Source organism: Nothoprocta perdicaria, unplaced genomic scaffold (genome assembly GCF_003342845.1).
Source record: "Nothoprocta perdicaria isolate Ctin4 unplaced genomic scaffold, notPer1 scaffold_18, whole genome shotgun sequence".
Classification (NCBI taxonomy): domain Eukaryota; kingdom Metazoa; phylum Chordata; class Aves; order Tinamiformes; family Tinamidae; genus Nothoprocta; species Nothoprocta perdicaria.
The window spans coordinates 3,864,197-3,875,445 of NW_020454982.1; the positions used below are offsets into that span (position 1 = coordinate 3,864,197).

Consider the following 11,249-nt stretch of genomic DNA (forward strand, 5'->3'; position numbering starts at 1 on the left):
AGTATAATCTGAATTAGATGAAACAAGCAATTACAGTGGACATAAAATACAGTAAGCGCAGTTTTATAATAAATTGCATTATATGAAGCTTTAAAGAGTGTCGGGAGATTTATTAAAAAACATTAAGACAAAACAGGTAAAATTTGAGTTCTAGCTTCGACATTTTTATGCTCTGAAATTAAGAGGCTGCAGTAGCAAATAGACAGGAGGTCTCTTTTGCAGCCTCAGTCACCCAGGGGACACCAGCGACAGGTCTCAGCATGAGGGACAGGACCTTGTTCACTGGGGTGAGGGTGTTGGGGTGACCCTTGGGGGAAAGGGGGCACATGGAAGGTCCCACACCTGCACCCTCTGGAGCTTTCAGGGCAAAACTGTGCCCATATTTTCTGATATTTGCAGATCAGGCGAGATCAAGAATTCCTTTTCTAAAAAGATACGACGGTGGCTTCTGCTAGGCCACATAAAATCTCCCTTTCTAAGCCTCTCCGACATCCTCAGACACCTTCTCAGTGCTGCTCCGATACCAGACTCGGTCTGATTCCAAGTGCCTCTTGCAGAGGGGGGGTCTCCTAACACCTTGTAAGGACAGAAGCTCCCAGCAAGGCCGGCCCTGCAACCCAGAGCCACCAGCCAGGGCCCGGCACAGGCAGCCCGGGGCAGCATCTCACCAACAGCCATCCTCGGATGGGACAAACACCCAGCAGTGCCACAGGCGCTGCCGGGAGAGCAGTAAAGGGAGGAGGGAAGCCTGGGCGAGCTGGCTAAATTCCAGCAGAGGTAATTAAATTCTGCCTAGCACAATCCTCTCTGCACCCTCAACAAGATACGGGTATGTTAATCGCTTCCTAATCTGCCCCAAACTGCGGGCAATGCTGTTTGATACAGGCACATAGCTGCCTGATTCCAGGGGTGCATGAAAGGAGCTGTATCCATCCCTCTCATCTCTCACAGGAGTTTTTGGAGGGCTAATTAATAAATATTTGGAAAGATGAAAGGCACCCAGGAAGTGAAAAGCATTATTATTTCTCGCTCACCTTGGAGGGGATCCTGAGATAAACGGTATGACCTGGGAGTTCACACAGCTGCATGAATGTATTTCAGCATTAGATCTCAAAATGGTGCATAGGGCAAAAAGGTCCCATCCTGTCCACAGCTGAGCACCTCCCAGGAGGGACTTAGCTGCCAAATCTCCCACCAGATCCAAGAGACATCAAGGAAGCTTCTCACGTGGCAGGGGATGCTCAGCTATTCACAGAACGAGGTTCCCTTGGAATAAAATTAATTTTGCACTTTAATGCACTGGTTCTATGCTTGCATTTGCAGCTCAGGACAAGCATCATCATTAGAGACTTTTCCATTGAGTTCCATGGGAATTTGGGTTGATCCCAAAAGGCAGAAAAGAAGGCCCAGTATGTGGTAGGCACTGGTGGGCAGCACTAGTCTCTGAGGCTCTTTACACAGTTTTCATCTAGCCACATAACGAGCCATAAAAGTAAGGAGTCTGCAGTGAGATAGAGGCACATGTATTTTGTGTGACAAAAAGCAAAATGTAAATAAACAGACTGCTCCAATAGCTACATCCGTGACCCTTCACACCGAAGGTTTGCAATAAGAAGGCACCACACGCTCCAAAACATTTGGCTCTGCACAACTGTGCTTTCCCCTGTCTCTGCAAATTAAAAGTTTGGATTTTACTGGCAAGGATAACAATAAATACCACAGCAAATAAGCATCAGCTCCTACAAAGAGGCAAGACCTTGACTATGCAGCACTGAGTCTTATGAAAAGTAACAAAAAAAGAAAAGCTATTGCATTACTTGAACTAGTTAGGCAATTTTCAGGTGAGAAAAGTCATTTGCCTGGTCCCACCTTGGCTTGCTCTATACTCCCCTCTGATCAAATTCTCCTTTTTAAGTTGAATGACTTTTTCCTAGGCTCAGAGTCCTGTCTGATGGGAACGATGTTTCCAGCTCACTTGCTGTCTCTCATCAGCTTCCATCTCATTCAGCCAAAGGCCATAGTTGCCAGGAAGAACAGCACAGGGGCTGTTGGTGGGCCTCTCGTACCTAGTTTCTGCAGTGGGGCAGGTCCCTCTGCAATGCTCCTGAGACCTGGTCCTGCCCTCCCCCAGGAGCCCCTCTTGCTGCCGAGAAACCTCTCAAAAGCCATTTTATGGCAGGAGCAGCTGAGGTTTCTGGCCTCAGCCAGAACACAGACCACCCCAGCAACCAACCTGCACACCGCTTATGAACCTGCTTTGTTTGTCATCAACACCCCAAAGGAACTTGGCCCTAGATGGTCTGATCAGTTCGGTTTCTACTTGGCATCTAAAAATACTGTGAAATTTCTTTATAAAAATAAAGGCTTTCAATGTTAAACAAACTTCCTTCAAAAGACCTGACCTCAGTGCTGTCAAGAAGCTGGGGCAAGAAGCCACCAGGATGCTTGTTCCATCCTGCTTGGTGTCTTAAGTGACCCTCACTGCAGTCAGCTCCTTTTCTGCACTGAATGCACATTGCTGGGACTCAGCATCCACACAAGAGACACTTCTCAGAGACGTTCACCTGTGTGAAGTCTTTGTATGAGCAGTTCCAGGATGCCATGAGCCTGGTGACAACAGCAAGAAGCAAAGGCCCCTTCCAAAGGCCACTGAAACTAGGGCCAAGACTGCTGTTCCCATGAGCTGGATTTAGCAGAAACTCCTACATCCAAGCAGCAGCACCTCTTTTCTGCATGCCATACCTGAAGAATACAGCCCAGAAAATGGCATCTTCACTGGGTGACTCATGGGCCTCCTTCATTGACTCAGTGCATCACTGCTTTACACGGAAGCCAAGCAAGCAGAGGACGCTATTCAAAATGACACCTTCCAGCATAGCATAGCACCACAGAATCTTTTAAAGAGAATTTCTCAGCCCTTTTCTAGAAGGCAAAGTAAAGGAGAAGCAGACATTCTTCACAGCCAGGTACCCTGAATTTGGTAGAGTCCTGATTACTGGTTTCCTATAAAGCAGGACAACCTATTTCCTGGCCCTACAAAGATGTGGGTGAGAGTAAACCACTCCCATCAAAGCTCTTGTTGTCTCTTTCCAAGTGCTCAAGTTCATAAGATGAACGGAAATCCGTACCCAAAATGCTAGGGTCCATAGGTGTATGGAAAGACAGATTTCAAGCAGTTGGGTTGTTCAGGCAACATAAGCCTCTGGACTTTCACTGACCCTTTTTTTTTTTCAAGTCTCTAAAATGATCTAAAGCGCTCTAATTTTCATACGCATCCAGTAACGACTTCCTGCCTTCCTCTCTCGCTCACAGAGCCAACACCACCCTGTCCAAGACAAACTACCCTCTTAAGAGAAGATAGGAAAAGATTTCTGCACCAAGTGAAAAAATATCCAGCCCCCTCTTACTTTCCCAGCCGAGTTTTCCCCTGCCTTTTCCCCTGTGCCAGCATTTCCCACACAGAGCAAATCCACATTCAAATACTTCACTCAGCGGGGAGCCGGTTCTCACACCACGAAATGCCAAATCCTCAGGAACACTTAAAACAAACACATCGCCAATTGCATCCTGCACTTGTTGAAACCTAAAGTGGGGCTAATACCTTGTTTTTCATCTGCTAGCTCTCCTCCGAGACAATGTTTCAAGACAAACACGTCGAGCGTGGGTACAACGTGGAAGTGGTTTCAATGAGGTTTTATTCAACCTAGTTCCCACCATGGCTCAGAAAGCATCTGAATATCCTCCGTTTCGGAGGTGTTCATCACCGGCGTGGGTGGCTTGGACACAAGATGAGGATCTCGTTTGCACTGAGGTGTTCTCAGAAGCGCCTCACCACTCATGTTATTCGGCAGTGACCTACTGCGTTTCCAGCAACAAAACACAGATTTGAAGCCATCACTGCTCCTGTGTCAATGGAGCTCCAAATTTACTGCCACAAGAAACTACAAGATTACACTGTCCAATAAGGGAACAGGGCTTACAGTGTTATTAAGAACCAACAAAAATCATACCACAGCTACAGGCTCTCATTCTGCCCACCTATCACTGTACACAGGGCTTTGAGATCTACAGAAAAACAAGGAACAGATGTTTGGTGATTGAAAAACTTGAGCCTTCCATTGTTTTATTGACTTGTCACCACCAGAGAAATTTGCTTTAATTTACTTGAAAAGTAAATTACTCGATCTTCATAAAACTGGTGGCAAGTCACAGTTCTTAATGAGGATGCTAAACATGGATTCTGTTTAACAACCACAGGCACCAATTCCAAATGCAATGCCTATTTGAACAGACACATCTATCTTTCCTTTTGAAACATGCTGGTTTATTTTCAAGATGTTTGAAATACTCATTGAAAGAAAAAAAATAAAGCAAATAAACAAACAAGCCTTCAACAGACTGCCCAAAAAACTTCAGTCTTTTTTCTTCATGATGGTTGATTGCACCATGTAGTGTCTTTTGAGTGGGTGGGTTGGAGACAGAAGGAGCAATTCTTTTTCCTTGTCTTCAAGGAAAACAACAAAACAAATGGAGGAAAAGTGAAAGAAGACAATGAAAAACCAAACACAAGAGTCCTGTGATCCAGGGGCTTCAAATCAGACAAAGGTACTCAACGTTTTGAGAGTCTGAATGCAATTCCCCCCCACATCCAACTTGAGTATCACCAATACAAATTAAAATGCTTTGAGCACCATGAATGATCATGGTATTACTGAGACACTGGCATGGAAAAGCAGGTCTTCCAGCCACTTCCCAAGAGCCATGAGGAATCACTTCGCACTCTTACACCCACAGCACAGACATCACTGAGGCTGCAGTCTCTCAAACATGGGAGATGCAGACGTCTTCTTTGTAGAGACAAAGACAGGGTTTTCAGAAGATGGAGAGAAGACTTCCATCTTTGTCACCCTCATTTGTTCTATTATAGCAGAGAAGTTTCTCTAGAGTTCCTAATCCTTGTGTGCTTGGGTCCACATCCCTTGTAGTTTGACTAGCACCAACCACAACCACCATGCTCCCTGCTAGGTTCCAAACATTGTGCAGAAGGCATGAAGACAGACACACTACTGATGGACTAAGAGCTGGAAAGCTACCCTAGTGCTCTTTGCAACGTCAGAGCTGTTGGTGCAGCTCCAGAGAGGAGACCAAGAGCAGCCATAGCTGGTAGGAGCCACAGGAGAGCAGGGAGAAGAAAACTAGGACACGAGAGCTCTCCTGGCATCAAAAGTGCTCGTTACTGCCCTGCACCGGCACTATGGGCACCCAGTGGGGTGGTGCCCATATTATCCAGAGGTCCTTCATGAGCCCAGGGCTCGCTCCAGCTCTCACTTTAGCACAAGAACAGCACCTCCTAGCACCTAGGCACAGATAAGTCCCGAGCGAGACATGGTAGCCTGAGAAAAGCTCAGCCTGAGGTGATAACAACGATGAATATAATGCAGTTAACTTCAATTGGGCTGTCCACTCTTGATATTCCAAAATATCCTTTTAAGTGTTCCCCCCCCCCCCTTTTTTTTTTTTTTTCTGAACAACAGAGTTGTTTTTCTCCAGAACTCTATTTCTACTTTAATGCTGATGTTCAGTTTCTTTTGCAAATTGAGTGAAGGAAAAAAAAAAATCTCCTAATATACCTTCCTTTTGAACAACTTACTTCCTTTTGGTACAGTTTCAAACAGATAAAGCTGTAATTGCCAAAATAAATTTTATTCCCAAAATGCAGAAAGCTAAAAAGTTAAGCTTAACTTATAAACCTTTTTCAAAGGAGACAAAATCATGCCAGCCATATTACAATGATAGTCACAGTTGTTTCAATTTATTATGCAATGGTAATCAGGCTACACAATAAATTTGCTCTAGTAATGCATTAATCACTTTGTAAAGAAAAATGAACTCCTGCAATAAAGACAATAGATTTTGCTCTCTCTTCTCCTCCTTGATAAAAATTAGTCCCTAATCCCATTCTTTAGAGAGGGAAGCACATATTTTCACTTCTGCTCCTACATCTCTGATTGGAGCCAATGGCTCTGCAAGGTCACTCTCATCTTACATCCTACATAACTGAGCTACACAAGTATTTCTCAGAGATCCTTTTCTAGGGATTGAAAATATTTAGACTAAAATGTCTACTTGATTTGTTAGTCACTCTCCCAGATTCTACATACTCTTTAATTGTTTTTGTTTGCAAGAAATATCTTTTTAAGTACAGTCAGTGATTGAGACAGATCACTGAGGACATGCAGGTGCCCACGAAGGTCAGGTAAGAAAGGGGATGTTCTGCTGTGCAGAGCTGAGGTGGCATCTTGGATGAGGCAAAAGAGACACTATCTCAGGTATTTGTATTAAGAAGACACATTTTTTCTTTACAGTGTTTTTCATCTTCCCCTCATAAAGTAATATACATGCAAATACCCCAAACTTCACATCCGTGACCCACCAGGAATGCTCTGGCTAACAGCTCCCAAAGGCACAAACCCACCTTTGCTGTTATCCATCCTAGAGACTCCTCCAACGCTGATCAGATGAACAAGACAACTCCCAGAAACAAAGTGCACCATTTACTCACACTTGGGGCCAGGTTAAGCACATCCTGGAAGGGCCAGGAGCCCTGGCTTATGTGCTTATATACCTATGGCTGTCCTCTCTCCAGCCCCAGTGCTGGCATCTCCAGGTGAACCAAGCTCCCCCTCAATTGCTTTACAGGTGTTGGTGCTAACTGGTAACACCATGGATGCCACAGCAGGTGATCGTGCTGATCCACAGGCAAACACATAGAAATAAGCCCACTCTTACTAGACTGCAGCTCATACATAAACCTGATTGCCATGTCAAACTCAGATTTTCACGATAAAGTTGATCTCTTTTGATAAAGAAACCTAAAGCCTACCCTAATAACCAAGTCTGTGCAGATGACTGAAAAAGTCCTCTTTGGCCCACCTCCATGTGTGGCACTTGGGAGTAACTTGTCAAGGTAAAGGCAGGATCTACCCCAAGCACAGTGAGAAGCTTTTGAAACACCAGAGCTGATGGGCAGTGCCACCAGAGGCGAGATCCTGTGCGCACACAGCCATAGCCCACGGAAGCTGTTGAAATAAATGAAATCCACGTGTCTAAACATCTTCTCCAAAAGCCCTCACTGTCCAAAAGCCCCAGCACTGATCAGCTTTCTCTCTTGATAACAACAACAAATACGCAACCATGGACAAACTCAATGTTCACATACTATAAAGTATTCATTATCGCCTATATTTTTATATATAAAGTTAAATAAACCTTTTCCTGCAGGATGTTCAAGCTATCAGCATGAGAACTAAGCATTTCCTCTCCCAGCTGCGGGGAAGCCCCAGGGCAGCACCCAGCAGCCCCGCTCACGCCAGGCAGGCCGAGCTGCAGCGCGCTGAGCGCGGGCGCACGCTCCAGCGCGGAGCCCTGACCGCCACCCGCAGGGAAAGGCTGCAGAACCAGCGCTTGTTTAGTCTGGGCAGCCGGCGGCCGCAGCGAGACACAACAAGAGCCTCAGATACGCAGCGGGTCGGCGCGCGGGGCCGGGCCGGGCAGGCGTCGCGCGCCGGGAAGCGCCGGAGCCGCCGGCAACGGTCCGAGCCCAGCGTCCATCCCCGCGCACCGGAGCGAGTGGATGGGATGGGGGTTGGTGCAAGAATGCCGGAGCTGGGCACTGAGGATGGCTTTGAGACGGGTTGTGTGGAAAAATGCAGATGATGCCAGCGTTTTGGGTGGATTTCCCCGGCATCTCCGTGGGCACGCGGCGCTCGGCTGCTTGCACAACAGAATGTAACGGCACCAGGCTGGCCTGACACCCTTGCAGACCTCCTGAGAGAGGAGAAGACCCCCTGAAGCACGGGGTCCTGCATGGGGTGGCAAAGCTCCCTTTGCTTTCCTTCCGTGCCCTTTTGCTGCCATCACGCTTCCACCTCCATAAAACAAGGTTCCGCCTCCCAAAATTCCAAAATGAAAGGTGAGCTCCAAAACCTGCTCACCCTAGAGACCTTGTAAAGCCCCCAGACTCTCAGGACGGATGTACTTCCAAGGACAAGGGAGCCTAAAAATGCACAGGAGTTGCAACGCACCCGCTTGCTATAGAGGGAAGGAGAGGGCCTGGCAGGGAGCATGTCCCACTTGTTTGGGTTAGATTCAACAATTAGACTCAATATTAAAACACGCAAAGTTTCAGCAACTGTAAAACAGACCCTCTATGAAAACGCAACTCTTCTCCTTGAGTCTTCCCAGCAAAATGTCCCTGAACATTTTCTCTTTGCCCTCCACACCGCAGCAGGGCCTCGCATCCGCCTTGGGGCTGCAGCGTTGGCTTCTCCTACCAAATCACCTTTCCTGACTGCAAGCTGGGAAAACTCAAAAGTACACGATAAATTGTTAGAAATGCTTCAGCGGAGGAGACACCAATAAATAATTCTTGTGCATCATTTGAAAACCATTAGGTAGTTGGAGTGATCGCGGATTTAGTGCTACCTACTTAGCTTACCTGTGCTAGTATGTTATATACCTCTAGACTTTATATTAAGAACAGTCTGATCTAGAACGTTCATTTGGAAATAACTGCAAAAAAATTGATTTTTTTCCCCTTTTCTTTTTTTTTAATAGGATTTAATTGAAAACACAAGATGAAATAAATATTTTAGGCAACCAGCAACAAAATGGGAAAATACCATGTGTTTGGAGTTTTAGTGCCCTCCGAGTGCTGGAATTTATTTGCAGCAAGCAGAAAATAGACAGCAAGCATAAAAATTCAGCAGATTCCCGCTAGTAAAATTATTTATCAAGCTAACAAGGGAGGAACCCTTCTAGTAGCAACAAGCCAGCAAGGAAAAGACGTGCCTTTATATTTTACCTTTGGGTTAGCACACCAGTAAAAATGCCAACTGACAAGCACTTCACATAAACATTTCTTTCTAAATGAGCTGCCTTGTTAGAAAAAAAAGTCCAAGCAAAGGAGTGCTACAGTCAACAGACAAAAAAACACAGGATCAATACTACATTGCTCCATATTACAGAAAAGTATAAATAAAGACATAAAAATTATGTGGATGCATAAATGACTTTAATAAATTAACACTTCATTCTGTATTTAAAGTAACTACTTGGGCTATAAATCTATCTTAGCTTCAGTTCTACAAAGAAAGCATACATCCCAGTAATGTATTATTTAGATCTGTCTTACTGTTAGAACTGTATGTATACATACATGTATGTGTGTATGTGTATATATATATAAAAGTATTCATTGTGCTGTTGTTAGCTGCTCTACTCAAGCCCCTTTGAAATATTTATCATATATTTATGACTGAACCCCTCAAGTTGGTTTTACAATTTAGTTTAACGACACCAAGCTCTGATTATAAATTATAAGTGTCTTTATTGCAGCCTGAAGAGGCAAAAATTTGGAGGTGCTCGATTGCCTGATCCCAATTAAATTTTAAAGAAACAGTAAAGTGACACCCTCATCCCTGGAATAGCTGCACCTCAAAGAGAAGTGCAAACATCTCCCGTCAGCTGCACCGTGGGATCATCCCATCAGCTTACCTGCTATGCCCGCTGAGCAGCTTTTCCTAGCAAAGAGCATTTGACAATTGCCAGCAGACTTTAAAACAAAACCTACCTTAACACAACGCCAGCAAACAAACAAAAAGCAAGAACCTTTCTTCTGCTATTAGTATTTTTATTGCAGAAAATCATGGCCTGTGGGAGGGTAAGGGGCAAAATGAGCCCTGGCATTTTGCCTGCTCCTGCAGCTCGGGAAGGAAAAGCTGCCCCTGCTGCTGGCGGAGGGGATGAGAGGACAGTTTTACACCAAACACAGCGCTGGAGGGAAGCGCGGCTTTGCTCCCGACTGCTTGCAGCTGACTTTCAAGCCGTAATTATAAGCCAGATCCTGTGTTACTGCACTCAGACCAAACTCTGAAGGAAGGCAAGAAATATGGGAAAAGGTAAAAAAATAAAAATAATTTCAAAAATGCCCAAACAACTGGGGAAAAAAATTAAAAAGCCCAAAAAAAGCACATTCTTCCCCGGGCTGCTGCTCGGCTCGGTGCCTGCAGGGCCCTCGCAGCCCCACGTGGTGCCGGCTCCGCGTGCCGGGGCCGCTCCGCGCTCGCCCATCCACCGCCGAGGGACCGCATTAATATGGATACGTGTCTGTCGGGGACACACGCTCTTGCGGAGCGAGCACAACATTATGGGCAAAACATCAGCAATAATCACAAAAAAAAAGGGGAGAGAGAAGCACCGTTGATGTAAACCGTGAGATAAATAATATATGTCAACTTTTATGTTTCTCGCCTTTGATCTGGGTACAGCTGACACTAAGTCCAGGAGCTGGTACCTTTTTAGCTGAGGAGACACAAGATGTCAGGTTATATATTTTAGTGCAAGGCCAACATGCGAAAACAAAGCTAAAAGAGTTGAAGAAATGAGTACAACAGAAAACACGGAGATTATCTCTTGTCATTGGAAAGAAAGTGATGGGTGTTTCCATGGAAGCTGAGTGGTTAATATGATACTGTCTTCAATTTTTCCATTCTCTCTTTATTAGAATATAATTTGGGTCCAAGTGATAGGGAAACAGGTCCTTGCTGAAGGCAGAAAGGGAAAGCTGTGGGCAGAGGCAGCGCTCCACAGCGCGTGCACATGGATGTGCTCCCCATCCCCGGCATGTTCCCCATCTGCATCCCAGCCCACCTGCCTTCACCTCTAAAGTCACCTGGAGCTGCAAGCCCATCCAGAGCCAACATAAAAACCTCCATTAAAACACATCCCATTGAAATCCAATTGGGCTCTGTTCCGGTTCTACCAGGTCAACCTGAAGCACCTCTGCTCTTGCCTTGGTGTACCCAGACAGCCTTTTCCCTGCCTGGTTTTCACCAACACCAGCCCCTGTGCCCGGAGGACAGCCCCCACAGCCCCTCTTTCCATTAACTTGGAGGGAACACGTTGCCAGAGCACCATTAAATAACTGCACAATCCAGAGGAACTTGCCTGGGAACACAGAAAGAGGGGGCGAGGAGAGAAGAAAGAGAAGACAGAAACTCGGTCTTCCTTCCCAATTTAAACCACGAGTGACCTCCGGGTCAATTTTTCCGAGTATCGCAGATCAATTCAATTCTCACCTCCGCTTCCTACCTGCTAGCGAGCGAACCTGCGGCGCCTTCCAGCAGACCGAGACGCCTAAAAGGAAATCGCATTTGGCTGCATCTGAATAACCATGGTTATTAGATGAT

The 11,249-nt window shown here is 45.7% G+C and overlaps 1 long non-coding RNA gene across 1 annotated transcript in view; it reads right to left on the bottom strand.

Moving 5' to 3' along the window:
- The window catches only part of LOC112945048, a 32,451-nt gene extending 25,892 nt beyond the window's left edge, over positions 1-6,559 (bottom strand). Inside the window, exon 1 of the long non-coding RNA XR_003248932.1 lies at positions 6,476-6,559. This is a non-coding gene — a long non-coding RNA (uncharacterized LOC112945048). The remainder of the gene's footprint in view (positions 1-6,475) is intronic.
- Between the last annotated feature and the right edge of the window lie 4,690 nt (positions 6,560-11,249).